General features: G+C 39.7%; 1 protein-coding gene across 1 annotated transcript in view; it reads left to right on the top strand.

Moving 5' to 3' along the window:
• Window positions 1–16,628, top strand: part of CHST8 (carbohydrate sulfotransferase 8) — a 321,896-nt gene that overhangs the window by 145,571 nt on the left and 159,697 nt on the right. The window lies entirely within an intron of this gene.

Genomic DNA, 16,628 nt, shown 5'->3' with positions numbered 1-16,628 from the left:
TTTTCTAAAAATAAAAATATTACATCTGATTTGATATTTTATGATCGTCTTAGAACACAGCATGGAAAACACATACAGAGTTATTCACTTTAGTGAGAATTGTTGGATCAGAACTGGAAGCGTAGCGTGTCCATTTTTAATTTAAAATTCACTTTGAACTCACTGCGGTTCTAACCCTGACATCGTAAATATAAATGTCATGAATTCAATGTTAATTTCAAAATTTAGGCAAAAATACGTGAAATGGAAAAGTAATCATAACCATAAATGTTTATAATAAAATGTAACATTCACAATTTAATGATTATCCCTAAGGGTGGCATAGATCGCAAATGAAGCAAGAATAAAATAGCAACATATAGGACATGTTATAGATTTGTCATCCTTTCATTTCACCTTCCTATTTTATTTAGCTTGGCCCCACTAAGGACCAGCTGTTCATCTCCGTGACTTTTCTTGACTTTCCCTTTTCCAACTTAATTTGGGCTCTTCAGATTTAAAGGGTAACAGTCAAAACATTAAAACTCACTTAGAACCTCACTGTATATAAAGACATAGATACACCACTCGCATTTTCTGCTTTGTAGCAAGTAATTAATATCTTTCATTGATCGCCTCCAGTCATCTCTGCTTCTGTTTTTACCTGGCGAAGCACATGATACGATTTGTCCGTCCGCTCATGATATTAATGACGACCTGCTTCTTCCGATGTCTCCTCTTGTTAGCATCAGAGTTATTGTTGAGGAAGTTGACCTGGCCTCTGATTGTCTACCTTTCCTAGTGGAGCAGATCGTAGGGGATGGACTAGGTCTGGAGGCCTGTTCTGGCATTTCTTTCACATTCTGACGATTATGTTCAGTATTACGGGAAACCAAGCTCGTGGTTGAATTGCAACATTTACTGAATGAATAGGACATCCTGAGATGCTCCATCAGATCATATAAAGGGGATTGGCTGACACGGGAAAGGAAACCAACGTTGCTGATTGTCTGCACCGTTTACGCCATTTCTAGACCCTGTCTTCCTGTTTCACTCTGTCAGTTAACTTGGAAAATTAGATACATTTAGCTATTAGAAACTTTGTTTTCTCTACTGAAAAATACAGTAATTGGATGAAAAAGAATCATGGTGTGTTCTTCAATTTAGATTTTGTCTGTAGATTTTGTCCAGTGACATAGTTACGTGGGTTTTTTGATCACCATATCTGTGTGTCTCTTATAGCCCTGTATTTGATGTGCACCAAAACGAGAGCATAAGAAATGTGGCTCTGGTCGGCATAGATCTCTCTACCGTCTCCCCCGGTCCCTTATTGGCCGATGATCCAATGTGGAATAACGTTTATGTTTCAGCAAAGAGTGGGACTATGACACCTGTCTGCAGTAAGAATGACATATTATTTGCTGTAATAAAAAACAAAGAAAAGAGTTACTTGCACACTATCCCAAATCACTATGTGCATTTAAATAAATTGAGTTTTCTTTTTGTATCACTCCAGTGGCCTTTTAAGTGTCTTTGGGTTTTATTGTATGTATTGAGGCTGATGTGTACTATAGTCATTGCTGCCGCCCAGGAGTAGTGGGAGTGTGAGCGTAGGGCTTTTGTGTGATTATACTATTTCCTTTTTGTTTCCCTGTAGATGACACAGATCAGACTGTCTATCCAATCCATCTCCTCTTGCACTTGATTTGCTATGAGAGAGAGGGTTAAGGAATTACAGTAAAGCTGACCCCTGTATTGATAATGTAGTGACCACGGGATATTTGAAACCCAGACATGGCTCTCCGTGACCCCCAAAAAAGACAAGAGCACAATAGTGTCTGAATGGTATCCCCTTTTGACATTTATACTCGAGCTGACATGAGAGTATCCAGAAAGCTTGGAACATTGTTACTTCCTTGAGGGTCTGGATCTGACAACCTGTGTGGTGTGTGCGCGTGGAAAAAGATCAATGTCTGAAATGAAGAGCTGAAATCTCATTTATACGTTACAGATGGGCCTTTATTTCCATACCCCTCGAGACGAGGCTATGTGGGCGGCTTTGCCAGACATTGCACCACGCGGTGCTATTAATGAAAATGACGTCTCTATTCCCCAAGCTGGTCTGCAGTGAGAGAGTGCAGCCTTGCATTGCTGTGTCTGCCTATTCAGTGTCCCGCTCTGTATTTTCTGTATAGAAATGTCACGGCTGTGACATATGGACTTGTATTTATTTATACTAAATACATCAGACATACACGATGTAGCCCTTCGAACGGCCCATCAATAATGATGACATCCTGCGTGTTGCAGCCTCAGTCAGTTATTACCAAGCAGAGCACTCGGCAGATAACATCTTAAAACAATTGTGATGTGATGCTTAACCCAGGTTGTTACACACGTACAAAAATAAAGTCTCTTGAATCACACTGACAGCTGTAAGATATATATTTGGGACATTTAGCTTGGAATCAGCCCTGTAAAACTCACACAGTATTACACAGAGCTGTGGATGTCCCTAGGGGCAGCATATTCTACAGCAGGGCTAGGCAACATTTTCAGAGTGTTGTGCTGAAGTAAAACTTTGAAGTTCCTTATGTTGATTGCCCTATTCTTTTAAGGCTAAATGTATGTGTTTGAGAATTCTGCTCGTGTTATGCCTGAGGTTTTTTCTTATTTTTAGGTTTTATGTGTATATAATTAAGCAGTGAGTGGTGGATTTTTACGTGTGTGTGCTGTATGCGTTGTCTGTATGTGTTTATGTATGTACGTGGGATGTCTGTGGTGTAATGCAAGTGTATAGGTGTTTGCGGCATTGCATGTATGTGTGGGAAATCTGTTAATTTGGGTGTATAGGATATGTTTTTTTATTGCACCTTAGCACACACTTATCCTTTTTTTTCCTTATATGGTTTGTTTAAGAGCTGCCAGTCTAGATGTAATTGAAGTGTTTAGCGATGTGTACACTTCCCGCGATGATATATTGCTGTTGAAAATGAATACCTGGATTATTATTATTTTTATTTTTTATTTTATTTTTTAAACAGACTGTTGAAATGATAAACTAACCTTGGCACGCAGACTAATTCCAGAGGTTTAGCCTGAACTGCGCAAATGTCACTGCATGGATGGCCGTCAAAATGACTGATACAGACCTACAAAATAGACGTACATCAGAATGAAAAATATCTCGTAATAGCTGATTAAACAGCAGCTTCTTAACCTTGAAGATCTAGAAAAATGATATGTGATGGCAAGATGGATAATTCGAAGACTCAGGTGTCTGATTAAATCCATTGTCGACTGCCCTCTTTCTTGTACTTTACACTCCGCACACTTTTGGCTTTCTTAACTGGTCAGTATTTTGTTCTCACTTTTGCCAATGTATTTATGGCGTATGTGTAACCTTTTGAACTGCGAGAAAGCGCAGCAACGCTTTAAACATTGCGATGACGCGGACTAGACAAGCTCGATTTCAAGGTTAAGCAATGCCTTTATTTATAATATTAAAAACAAACAACCGATATGATTTGAACGATGGTATTTCACAAATAAATAATCACATGGGTTCTTTGCCATGTCTTCCCGGGGTCCCTCTGAGCATGGCTCTCTAAGGTCTTCTTATCACCTTTTGTGATGCAACTGCTGGTGGCTGCCTTACTGTGTTTACAGCACAACAACAAAGCTCATCAAATGGCCCCTGGGCCGCTGAGTGCAAAAGCCAGAGCTGCAATCAGTCTAGGTTAGTGAAACAAACAAGAAAAATAGTGGTAAACCGCGCCCAAACAGTACAAGTAATAATAAAATTGTATACATACAAATAGTCCTATAACAAGGAATGTATGGAACCTTCAATAAAAAATACAAAATAATAATAGTGCAGTATATCAGGCAAGTAAAAGTGGTTAAAACTTTATAAAAGACTAACTCACACTTTGCAGAGCTACTCAGAGCTCTGCCGTATAGCGCCTAGACGGTACAATCCCCGTCTCGGGATGTCAAGTGATGGTGCAGTGCGCGGTCCAATCCTCCACAGTAGTATATGGAAAAAAATATATAGATAGGATCCAATAGTATAGCATGTATTGCAAACAGTGTTGATAAAAAAGGAAAAATATCCTACTTACAAATTTTGGAGCAAATATCTTGCTCTGGTATGTACAGCATACGGTGGTATGATCCCCACCAACGGATATAAATCAGGATTCAGGAAAATCAGGAACAGCAGATAAAATAGTAAAAACTATAGCTTTATTTGAATATAAAATATAACAAATATATATAAAATCAACTACTTAACGCGTTTCGCCCAGTCTAGGGCTTCTTCAGAAGTATCAAGTTTGGATAAAATCCGCTTATATAGGGGTTCCTGATTGATGAAATTAAGTCCTGATGTGGTTTTGCTTCCTACTTCCGGGTCGCGCACGTCGCCCGGAAGTGACGTCATCATATCGTTCCGTGGCATGCTGGGACATGTAGTCTCCCGCCGTTTGTGTTGTATGCAACACAGGAAGTGATGTTAGTATGGCTCCTGGTGCCTTATGGGGCATGTAGTTCATAATGTCCTCTTTCTCATAGATATAATTTCGTCACCCGGAAGTGACGTATCGCAATGCACAGTAGCATGGAATTTGTAGTTCGGCAAAATGCCGATATTGAATGTGAGGTACACGGAAGGGAAAGAATAATAAGTAAATAAATAAGCAGAATAATGTCTCAAAAAACACCTTAGTTTGTATTAAAAAGATAAACAAACATAATTATGAATATAAAACATGGGAAAATATGCACATACAAAAAGGGTAATTATAGTAAAAGAGACAGCAAGGGCATATTCCAACACGAGGGGCAATGATGTTTTTACATAAAGTAAAAATATGAACAAATAGTATAGGTATATATAAAACAAATATAAATATAAAAAAAAATATAAAAAATGTAAAAAATGGACATGCATAAAGTGAACCATGCATAAAAAATCTTAAAGTGGTACTTGAGAGGTGGTGTAAAAAAAAAAATATATATATACTCACGTGGAGAAGAGAGGAAAGGAAGACCCATAAAAGGTATGAGGACACCAGAAACATGCCCTCTCTTTCTCTGAACAATTTGATGAAACATCTTTTTTAGAGATTCCATCAAACCGAGAAAGACAGTCCGACCATATCAGTCCAATCAGAGGCCGCAAAAGAAGTTTAGAGGAAGAAGATCAGGTAGACGAAAACAAAAAAGGAAGAACAGAGAGATTCTAAAAATAGCGACTAAAAAAGAATTAAAGAAAAATCTAAATGAGGATGATAATAAAGGGATTTTTAATCTATCAGGCAAACCTCTAACGAATATACAGCTAAAAGTCTTAAATAAAGGTCTTAAATATGCCCCTACAAAAACTTTTAATCCTTTTTTAGCATATATCGATATAAATAAGTTTGTAAGAAATGCCACAATAAAAAGGTTTTATATAAGTAAAAACAATACGACTAATAATCAAGCTACAGATACGACTAGCATGAGAGAAGATAAATATGTCAAAAGCTCCCTGAAAAATAAAAGTAAATTTTACCCGTCATATTTTAAGTCAAGTGCAATAGATATATTTGAAAAAAAGGTGTCTAAAGGTATAAGGAATCTAAGCGATAAACACATAGGAGACAAAAATAATTTATCAAAGAAGGAAAGAGAAAGCCTTAAAGATCTACAAAATGACGATGCTATTGTCATAAAACCAGTGGATAAGGGGGGGGGGCTTGTAATTTTATCTACAGAAATGTATGAAGAGGAGGCTTTTAGACAATTAAACGATACAAAAACATACGCCAAACTCACAAGAGATCCTACCTCAGATATTAAAAATATGTTAGAAACGTTTTTAAATAAAGGTAAGGAGGAAGACATACTAAGCATTGACGAATATAATTACCTAAATAAAAAATTTCCAAAAATACCGGTCATATATTTTTTACCGAAGATCCACAAGGACCTAAATAAACCCCCAGGGAGACCCATTGTCTCCGGTATAGACTCTATTCTATCAAATATGTCGGAGTATATAGACATTATGTTACAGCCCTATGTTAAACTGTCCCGATCCTATCTCAAAGATACTATGGATTTACTTAACAAATTAGAGACGATAAAGTGGGAAGAGGACTATATACTCATAACTTGTGATGTGCAGTCTCTATATACTATTATTGAACATGAAAGAGGCTGTAGAGCTGTAAAATCCATTTTAGAAAGACACAATAAGATGAAAGAGGAACAGATAAATTTTATAATTGAAGGTATCTTTTTAATTCTAAATAACAATTATTTTTGGTTTAAAGATTCGTTTTACTTACAAAAGAATGGTACAGCAATGGGGACCAGGTTCGCGCCCAGCTATGCCAATCTCTTCATGACGGAATGGGAAGAGAGAATGGTATGGAGCGGGCATGGCTGGGTGGAGAACCTGGTCGCCTATTTTCGCTATATTGATGATCTCCTTTTTATTTGGAAGGGCCCTATTTCTACGGCCAAACTATTTTTAGACTTTTTAAACACAAATGATGATGGTATAGTTTTAAAAGCGGATTTTAGTAAGACTAATGTAACTTTTCTGGATTTGGACATTTTTATCCATGATACGAAAATTAACACAAAAACTCATTTTAAACCGGTTCATGTTAATAATTTTATTGGAAGAGACAGTTGCCACTATAGGAGTTGGCTTGATAGTATTCCTAAAAGCCAATTCCTTAGATTAAAAAGAAATTGCTCAGATGTTGAAACTTATAAAACCCAGGCGAATATGATGAGTAAGAAATTTATTGAAAAAGGCTATGATGAAGAAAAAATTGAGAAAACCCTGGAAAATATTACAAGTCTAGATAGAAAAGATCTCCTAACCCAAAACAATGGTCCAAAAAATATTAAAAATAATGGGACGGATTTCATATTGCCCATTGTCCTTGACTATAATAATAAGAATAAACAAATAAAAAAATTAATTCGGAATAATTGGCACCTCTTGAAGGAAGACCCCATATTAGGAAAGATTATCCCAGACCGTCCAAGAATTATATTTAGAGGAGCCCCAAACCTGAGAATGCACCTCACACAGAATTACACAAAACAGAAAAAGTCTGAAGCAATAAATAATTTTATGAAACACAAAAATGGATTTTTTAGATGTAACTGTTGTGTAGCATGCAGAAAAACTAGTAAAACTAACCGATGTATTTATAATTTTAAATCAAATAACACAGATAAAAGTTATAATATCAAGGACACAATTACATGCATGAGTAAAAACGTCATATACCTGTTAGTGTCCTTGCGGACTACAATATGTAGGTAGAACCATAAGACCATTAAAAATCAGAATTGGTGAGCATTGCCGCAACATAGAAAAAGGGCTAAAAACCCACTTGGTATCCTCACACTTTGAGCTACACGGCAATGATCCACGTCACCTAAAATTTATGGGTATTTCAAAATTGTCTAAAGACTGGAGAGGTGGTGATATAATCAATAAATTAGGAAAGAAAGAAATGGAGTGGGTCTATTTTCTAGACACACTCCACCCAAAAGGTTTAAATGCAGAGTTCGACCTTTTTAACTTTTTATAGTACGTATATTGGAGTATTATTTATATTTTCTCTGCATTTTAATTTTTATTTTATTTTATTTTATTTTTTATTTTAAAAAATAAATATATATATATTTTTTTACACCACCTCTCAAGTACCACTTTAAGATTTTTTATGCATGGTTCACTTTATGCATGTCCATTTTTTACATTTTTTATATTTTTTTTATATTTATATTTGTTTTATATATACCTATACTATTTTTTCATATTTTTACTTTATGTAAAAACATCATTGCCCCTCGTGTTGGAATATGCCCTTGCTGTCTCTTTTACTATAATTACCCTTTTTGTATGTGCATATTTTCCCATGTTTTATATTCATAATTATGTTTGTTTATCTTTTTAATACAAACTAAGGTGTTTTTTGAGACATTATTCTGCTTATTTATTTACTTATTATTCTTTCCCTTCCGTGTACCTCACATTCAATATCGGCATTTTGCCGAACTACAAATTCCATGCTACTGTGCATTGCGATACGTCACTTCCGGGTGACGAAATTATATCTATGAGAAAGAGGACATTATGAACTACATGCCCCATAAGGCACCAGGAGCCATACTAACATCACTTCCTGTGTTGCATACAACACAAACGGCGGGAGACTACATGTCCCAGCATGCCACGGAACGATATGATGACGTCACTTCCGGGCGACGTGCGCGACCCGGAAGTAGGAAGCAAAACCACATCAGGACTTAATTTCATCAATCAGGAACCCCTATATAAGCGGATTTTATCCAAACTTGGACTTGATACTTCTGAAGAAGCCCTAGACTGGGCGAAACGCGTTAAGTAGTTGATTTTATATATATTTGTTATATTTTATATTCAAATAAAGCTATAGTTTTTACTATTTTATCTGCTGTTCCTGATTTTCCTGAATCCTGATTTATATCCGTTGGTGGGGATCATACCACCGTATGCTGTACATACCAGAGCAAGATATTTGCTCCAAAATTTGTAAGTAGGATATTTTTCCTTTTTTATCAACACTGTTTGCAATACATGCTATACTATTGGATCCTATCTCTATATTTTTTTCCATATACTACTGTGGAGGATTGGACCGCGCACTGCACCATCACTTGACATCCCGAGACGGGGATTGTACCGTCTAGGCGCTATACGGCAGAGCTCTGAGTAGCTCTGCAAAGTGTGAGTTAGTCTTTTATAAAGTTTTAACCACTTTTACTTGCCTGATATACTGCACTATTATTATTTTGTATTTTTTATTGAAGGTTCCATACATTCCTTGTTATTGGACTATTTGTATGTATACAATTTTATTATTACTTACCCTGTTTGGGCGCGGTTTACCACTATTTTTCTTGTTTGTTTCACTATTCTGAGTAGGCATTGGGAATTCCTGCTCGGTTCACTGCTGCCCACCTTTAGTTTATTTAGTGAGCGCCTATTCCTCTTGTTTTTTACAGTCTAGGTTAGTGATGTCCCTTTCTTACTGAGTTCAAAACCATTCCATTGGTTTACTGAGCTTCATTAAAAAGCTTTCCATGGGGCGGGGCCTGACAGCCAAGATGGCTGGTCGCACACTTCAGGAGCTCCTGCAGTAAAGAATGCAAACATGCTACCACAGATCGATCCCTTAACGCTAGCAATTCATGGTGACCAGAGATCTACTCAAGACACCACGCGTAACAGAATGATACCGATCCGGCACCGAAGCGGGGCGAAACGACTCACTCTGACCATGCGGCCTATAATGGAGCGGAGCCTGAGGCCTGGGGGAGACGGCCGATCCCCTGGCACGGGAGCCGCTCACAAGCGTGCACTCGTCACGACCCTGCTGCCCCCCCCTCTGGACCGGCGGGGGATATCCCGGTCCTCGCTGGGGACGATCACCCCCAAGCCACCGTCTGACCAAACAACAACACCCAAAACAACATGGGCATGCACAGGCCCACACAGGATGGCGGCACTAACACAGCCTACCACAAAACGTACCCTAATCAAGCCTCCCATGCACACACAAGACTTCTACGACCAGATCTGCGCCAGCCTGTGGATGAGGCTTCAGGCCCAGCAACGGTCCTACAAGATGGCGATCGCAGAGGTGGCGGCGTGGATCCGCCCGGCACTACGGCGCCAATTAGGCGGGAACCCCCCTCAGATCTCCAGAGCGGCCCCCCGGCGGAGCAGGAGACCAACTCAGAGTGAAATTAAACCAGGTACCCTGGGCACCAGCACTAGAGCCCACACACCCCAGAGGGGACCTCACCAACGTGTGAGACCCGCCAGTATATCGGCGGCCCTAACGGCCATTAGCCAGCAGGGCGCAACCCCAAGCTTGAGCACTCACGTTTCCGGCCAAGCTGCGGATCGACAGACAAGGAAGTTGAATGCCAGAAAGAGAAACGGGAGGAAAGCCCCACAGCGACCCACATGGAGGAGAACATCGTCCCAAAAGATCACAGAGCAGAGCCTACCTTACTACACCTCGCCAGGACCCTTTGAACAGCTGCAACGACCATCACGAGGGGCACACACTCAGGCACGAAGAGGCATCGGCTGACGTGACGGGGACTTGGACTTAATGTGAGGCATAGTAGCCACTGGCACTCAGCCCTATATGCCCTCAAACGAACTCCCATGATACTTAACCACTGCTACAGTGACTAAAATGCTCCATAGGGGTATACTAGCTAAGACTGCACATAGTTGAAAATGTTGCACTCACACTCTGTCTAGCATGCACTATAGCATAGGCATACTTCAGAGGGCATACCTGCCTATTTAACAGATACCCTCTATACAGCAGTAGCTGTACCCCAGCATGCACAATGATATAGGCATATTTCTGAGGGCATACCTGCCTGTTTAAAAGACACCCTCTCTACTGCAGTAGATGTACCCAGCAATGATGGGCATAATAGCTAAACCACTAGTCAATACCCTGTTAGCCCCCCTTGCGCCCACACCGATCACAGGATCCAGTGGCTGCTCTGCCGAAATATTGATCACAGTTAAGTGTGTTGCTTTAATTTATTTTGTACCTCCATAATCGACTAAGTAAAGGTCAAAGCATACAGTTAGTCTTAGACTGCCCTAAGGTTTTTCTTGTTAAGCGACAATATATGCATTGGCGTAGATTACGTAATCTGTTTTTTTTTTATTTATTTTTTTATACTGTTTGTTGTGAGGAACCTAAAGCAACGCAAGTTTAAGTTTAAGCCAGTTTAACTCTCAACTTACTCCCAAACTAACAACTAGTCCTATTTAATGAGACAACCTAAGCATGTTCAAAAATTTGCGATAAAGCTGCTGATATATCTTTGTAGTTAACAACGCGTTACACCACACCTTAAACATAAAAGCGTCCATCTACAGCTATAACTACGCAACTCTATATACCTCTAAGCCTTAACGCAACTGGACCCGTTACATGCACGTTTAGCCTAGCAAGCTGAAAAATATAAAAAACTGATGTCAAACTGCATGTTATCCTCATGTTATGTTATATAAAAAAAATGTGCTGTCTAGACTGCCACACTTTGAAATGTTATGAAAAACGCATGCGGATGCTGTTGTGGCACTGCACGCTTGTTGTCAATCTTTGCACAAGAAAAATAAAGAATTAATAAAAAGCTTTCCATTATCATAAGTTTATTTATATATATGTATTTATTTTTAATTACCCACCTTTTTCAAACGATCTTGAATACAGTAACCTTTGTATTGTTAGTGAGGTTTAAAAGTAGGCTTGTAACCGTAACTTAATATGCATTACCAGACTCTAAATTGATTGTAAAGATATGTTTTAGATTAACTTTCTAATAGTTAAACCCCACTCAATTACAATTATTATTATTATTTAAAAATAACGAACATAAAACAGACAAAGAAAACAAAGGGAAACAGACAAAGGCGGAAATAGCTGCAATAACTGTATTAAAAATGAATTAGAACCAGTACATATGGTAAAACTGTATTAATAGGTACATTAAGTCACGTTTAGAGTGACGCCCAGGAGTTACAGGGAGTGATGTCTAGTGGGGTTGGCGCCATTAGATAAGCTTCAGTGGAAAAAAATTAAATAATATTGCTTGTTTATAATGATACTGCTAGGAAGCAAAAATGACATATCTACCTCCTCCATGTCATCTTGCTATGATAGAATATAGAAACATAGAATGTGACGGCAGATAAGAACCATTCGGACCATCTAGTCTGCCCAATTTTCTACATACGCTCATTAGTCCCTGGCCTTATCTTATAGTTAGGATAGCCTTATGCCTATGTCCCACGCATGCTTAAACTCTCTCACTGTGTTAACCTCTACCACTTCAGCTGGAAGGCAATTCCATGCATCCACTCAGTAAAGTAATACTTCCTGATATTATTTTTAAACCTTTGCCTCTTTAATTTAAGACTATGTCCTCCCAATTTTTCTGCATGTCCTTTTGCAGCTGTTACTTAGTATTGTGTATTATTCGTGTCTCGTGTTGGTCAATCTCAATAAGAACTCTCCAGTAAATAGACTTTGTTACATCTCTGTTCAGTCAGAATGCTCCAAATTTCTCCCGAAGTGCCACAACCTTTATCAACGTGCAATCTCATCTGCCTAGACCCAAATGAATTCAAATTCATCCATAAAAGACACTCATCCTTTGCTGAGTTTTACAACCTCGTACAATGAGATGTCATAAATATTTATTCTCTAATACTATTTCATTGTACGAAGCAGCAAGGTCTCACTCTCAGGCCTGGAGCGCACAGTGGTAATGCTCACAAGGTCACACATAGCTAGCAATACTAGAGTTGATACTAAACACACAAAAAAAACTTCTCAGTACTTTGGGACAAGAAGTCCTCGTTTTGGGATTTAGACTTGCTCACTAAACAGAGAACTAACAAGGGGATTGTTATTTTATTTTTCTGAAATTGGATTAAATTTTTTTTTTTTTTCATTGTAACTTGCCTATCTTTTAGCATTTTTTTTTTTTTTTTAACCATAATGTCGGTTACTGGGCTATGGTGAATTCAATATGGAATGGAGTTAGTTCATGAAAACTGGAAGTCATGGATAATGGACTATAGAAATACTAATTGTATTACCAGTTTAGCTAAGCATTTTGGGGAACTGTCCCATTTATCTTTGACAGGTTGTGAGGACTGTGTTGAAGGACATGGGATTCCCAACACTATTAAATTGTGTGTTTTTTTTAATAATCCCAGAATAATTACTACAATTAATATAATGGATCACATTTGAAAAATATATAAACATTTCTACTTTCACTATAGAATTCTGTCTCTTATTTCACTTGTGTACTGGTTCTGTCTCTTTGAATAATTCACAAGTGGATGGATTACCCATTAATGGCTCATTTTTGACACCAGAGCCCCAGTCTTATCGGGATGGGCCAGCTGATAACCTATTTCTATGTGTAATGTCCATTAAGCCTCCATCATCAGCACTGTGCATGTAGATTGATGACTCGTTATGCGTCAAGGAGGATGCTAAGTGAACATGATACACACGGCAGCGATTTAGGGTGGATGTTATCCGGGCTGCCATATACTTAATCCTATCAATATATTATTCTATCACTGTATCAGTATTAGGAATAGCAAGCTATTTGTTACAGGACAGCGGTGAATTGCAGTGTTCTAATGCCATTCTGTCCTTCCCTGCCAGATAACTATATAAGCTCACATTAACCGTTCGAGTGCTGAGCGGAGCACATTGCTCGCCTATGGCACTCAAAGGCTTTATTGCATCTGGACTTGGAGTGACGCCATTTGAGGGCACTTCACAAAATGTATATCTTGCCGTCTGTTCTGTAGAAATCTGATTATATGTCTGGGTGTGCACTTTAAAAACCAGTTGCGCATTAGTCCATTTTTTTCTTGTTTTGATTATATGTCTGGAAAGGTAGCATTTATTTCTGGGTTCAATCTACCCACTCGAAGGAGAGACCACCTGATGATCATGCTAGAGCCATACCTGGTAATAAATTTTTGAAAATCGGTGTACGTGCTTACTATTTGTTATACTTGAGAAATAATTGTGGAAGGGGCGGGTAATGAGCATTATGTAGAAAATACGGGAAAGAAAGTTTTTAAAGGGATTAGAAAAATCCAACACAGAGGGGGTGGGGGGAGAACAATGTTTACACAGTATAGTATTCTATATAGTCATGCAAACGGTGTGTGTTGGGAATGAACAAGCCGGAAGGGAGATCAAAAGCTCTCCCTGACAGGCTCTGTGTTCCCGAATCATAGGGATGTCTTTCTGCTACTAGTGCCGAGGGAGAACTTGGTCTGTACTTCCAGATCAGGTTCTCAGCTCCTTCTACTGTATTAGAGTGTTGCGGTGGGTTTCTGCGGCAATGCTCTGGTACATTTCTTGGAACAGACTGGAAGGCGCTGTCTGCATCCGCCAGGGGTACAGACAAACTGTATTTGCTACTTACCGCTCCTGATAGCTATTCACACACAGCAATACATATTACTCACAGCTACCCACACACATCACTCACAGCAGCCCAAATGTATCAATCACAGCTATTCACACAGCTGCACTTACCACTCACAGCTACCCACACGCAGCCACATGCATTACTCGCAGCTACACACACATTGCACACAGCCAGCCTTATACATCACACACACAGCTACCACACTTACAGTCACTCTACACCCACGCATCGAGACAGCATTTTAATCAATATTCACATTACATAACATTAAAATATAACCATGGGGAAGAAATTTCCGGCGCACAAACTAATGAAATGGGCTGCGCACGCCTATTGTATTCTGCATGTGTTTTATTTCACACCAGAGCCCTGAGATCCTTCCCTTATCACGCACCAAACAGCAGACTTTAACTATGCTGGATGCTTTGCTACCAGCATACCCAACCTATTGAGGAATGTTTCACACAAGGAAGGATATTGGAAGCTAGATTGTGCTCTGGTTCTTTGCTGATTTAAGTAGATACAGCAAGTTGTATATGCCTTGTATTAAATGAGAATTGATTTTTAGATACTAAAATAATTAGGTTGTTTTTTTTTGTGTAATTTAGTCTGGACAAACTCGAATTACAAAATTATCAGGGATCAGGAATGGACTGTGACGGTCTCATAAAAAGTATTTTCTAACATAAAGGATCGCCTAAATATATTTTGATGCGTTAATTCTATAATTGTGGTTTCTTATGATGTGTAAATGAGACATACTTAGGTTTTTATACCTGGTATTTAACCCTATTTGGCGGGGTGGGGTTTGACCGCCAAGCAGCATGGCCACATGAACCGCGCGCTCCGACCGAGAACCCGCTGAGGGCGATAATCTTGTTACCTTTCCCACGACAACTAAGCAGATCTAACTCAGCAGAGGACAGGCGACACCCCGGTACACGAAACGGGCGGACTTTGAGCCCGATCGGACAAGCTAAGCCCGACGGTGAATTGCGGCCTACAGTCGGGGGTGAGTGTGAGAGACGCGGCTGATCTCCCGGCTACCAGACCGTCTGGAAATGCCAAAGAGCCTGACACCCCCCCCCAGGGGCGTACCTAGAGCATATGGCACCCGGGGCGGGTCCTAGTTTTGGCACCCCCCCCCCCCCCCCCCCCCCCCGCACTTTAAAATGTACAAAACACCCACAATTTTTTTAAATGTATGTAGCATTGAGCAGTGCTTCCATGTTTCAATGTAAGCATGCTTTTGTATGGAGTAAGTGTGAGTGAATGAATGGGTGTGTTTGTATGTAGTGTTGGCATTTTAATGCAGGCATGCTTTTGTGTGTAGTGTTGGCGAGATGCAGTGGTGTGGTTATATATAATGGTGATGTTTTAATACAGAGGTGTGTTTGTATGTAGTGTTTGCACTGGAATGCAGGGATGTGTTTGTGTGTAGTGTTGGCAAGATGCTGAGATGTGGGATTGCCATATTTAAGGACACCAAATAAGGGAGCTATCTGCTAAACAGCACCCTAATTTGGTATCTTTACATATGGAATCTCACATAAGGGCACCAATTTAGGGAATTCTCTACTAAATAGCTAAAAGATCTACATTTTAAAAGCCTTTTTCTTAATTTTAATATTTAGGTTGTTTAGTAGATAACTCACTTATTTGTTATCCTTATGTGGGATTGACATATTTAAGGACACCAAATTAGGGAGCTATCTACTAAACATATACACAACCACAGATATACACACGCATTTAGTTATTAAGAGGTCCAACCAACCTCCCTACCTTACTCTGGGAGTGACAAGCGGTTGCTGCTGGGATCTCTGTGCTCTTCCTTCACAGCTCACTTGCACGACCAGTAGTGATGCCGATGCCAGGATGACGTCATACCCCGGCTGCCGGCTTACTGCAGGGCGTACACAAGCTCCTATATGGTCCATAAAAATGTTTAATCTCACTGCCTTCCAGTATATATCTGTCCTATCTGTCTGGGGGAATGTGACAACGTGGATGTATATGTAAGTGGGTGAGTATTACGATCAGGAGAAAGGTATATGGCAGGGTGGGACAGTGTGGTGGATACTATGTCAGTGTGTGCCATTGCACACAGTGGATTGAAGGAGGTGACTGCAGGTGAGGTGGTGAGTATATGGTGTTTTATGTCACGGGTGGGAACAATGGGATTGGGTGTTATATGGAAGAGAGGATAGTATGTCAAGGCAGGGCCAGGGTGTATGGCAGGGTGTGTATTATGATACGGTGGAGGTATATAGCAAGGAGGGGATTATGGCAGTGTGGGTATTATATGACATGTTAAAGGGGTATATGCCAGGGAGGATATTATGACAAGGCAGGGGTGTATATGGCGGTGGTGTATATGGCAGAGAGGGCAGGGGTGTTGAAAGAGGGTGTGACAGAGTGACTGAGGGAGGGGGTGACAGAGTGACTGAGGGAGGGGGTGACAGGGAGACTGAGGGAGGGGGTGACAGGGAGACTGAGGGAGGGGGTGACAGGGAGACTGAGGGAGGGGGTGACAGGGAGACTGAGGGAGGGGGTGACAGGTGACTGAGGGAGGG

Source organism: Pelobates fuscus, chromosome 12, assembly GCF_036172605.1.
Source record: "Pelobates fuscus isolate aPelFus1 chromosome 12, aPelFus1.pri, whole genome shotgun sequence".
Lineage (NCBI taxonomy): Eukaryota > Metazoa > Chordata > Amphibia > Anura > Pelobatidae > Pelobates > Pelobates fuscus.
This window is presented reverse-complemented; position numbering and strand designations above follow the sequence as displayed.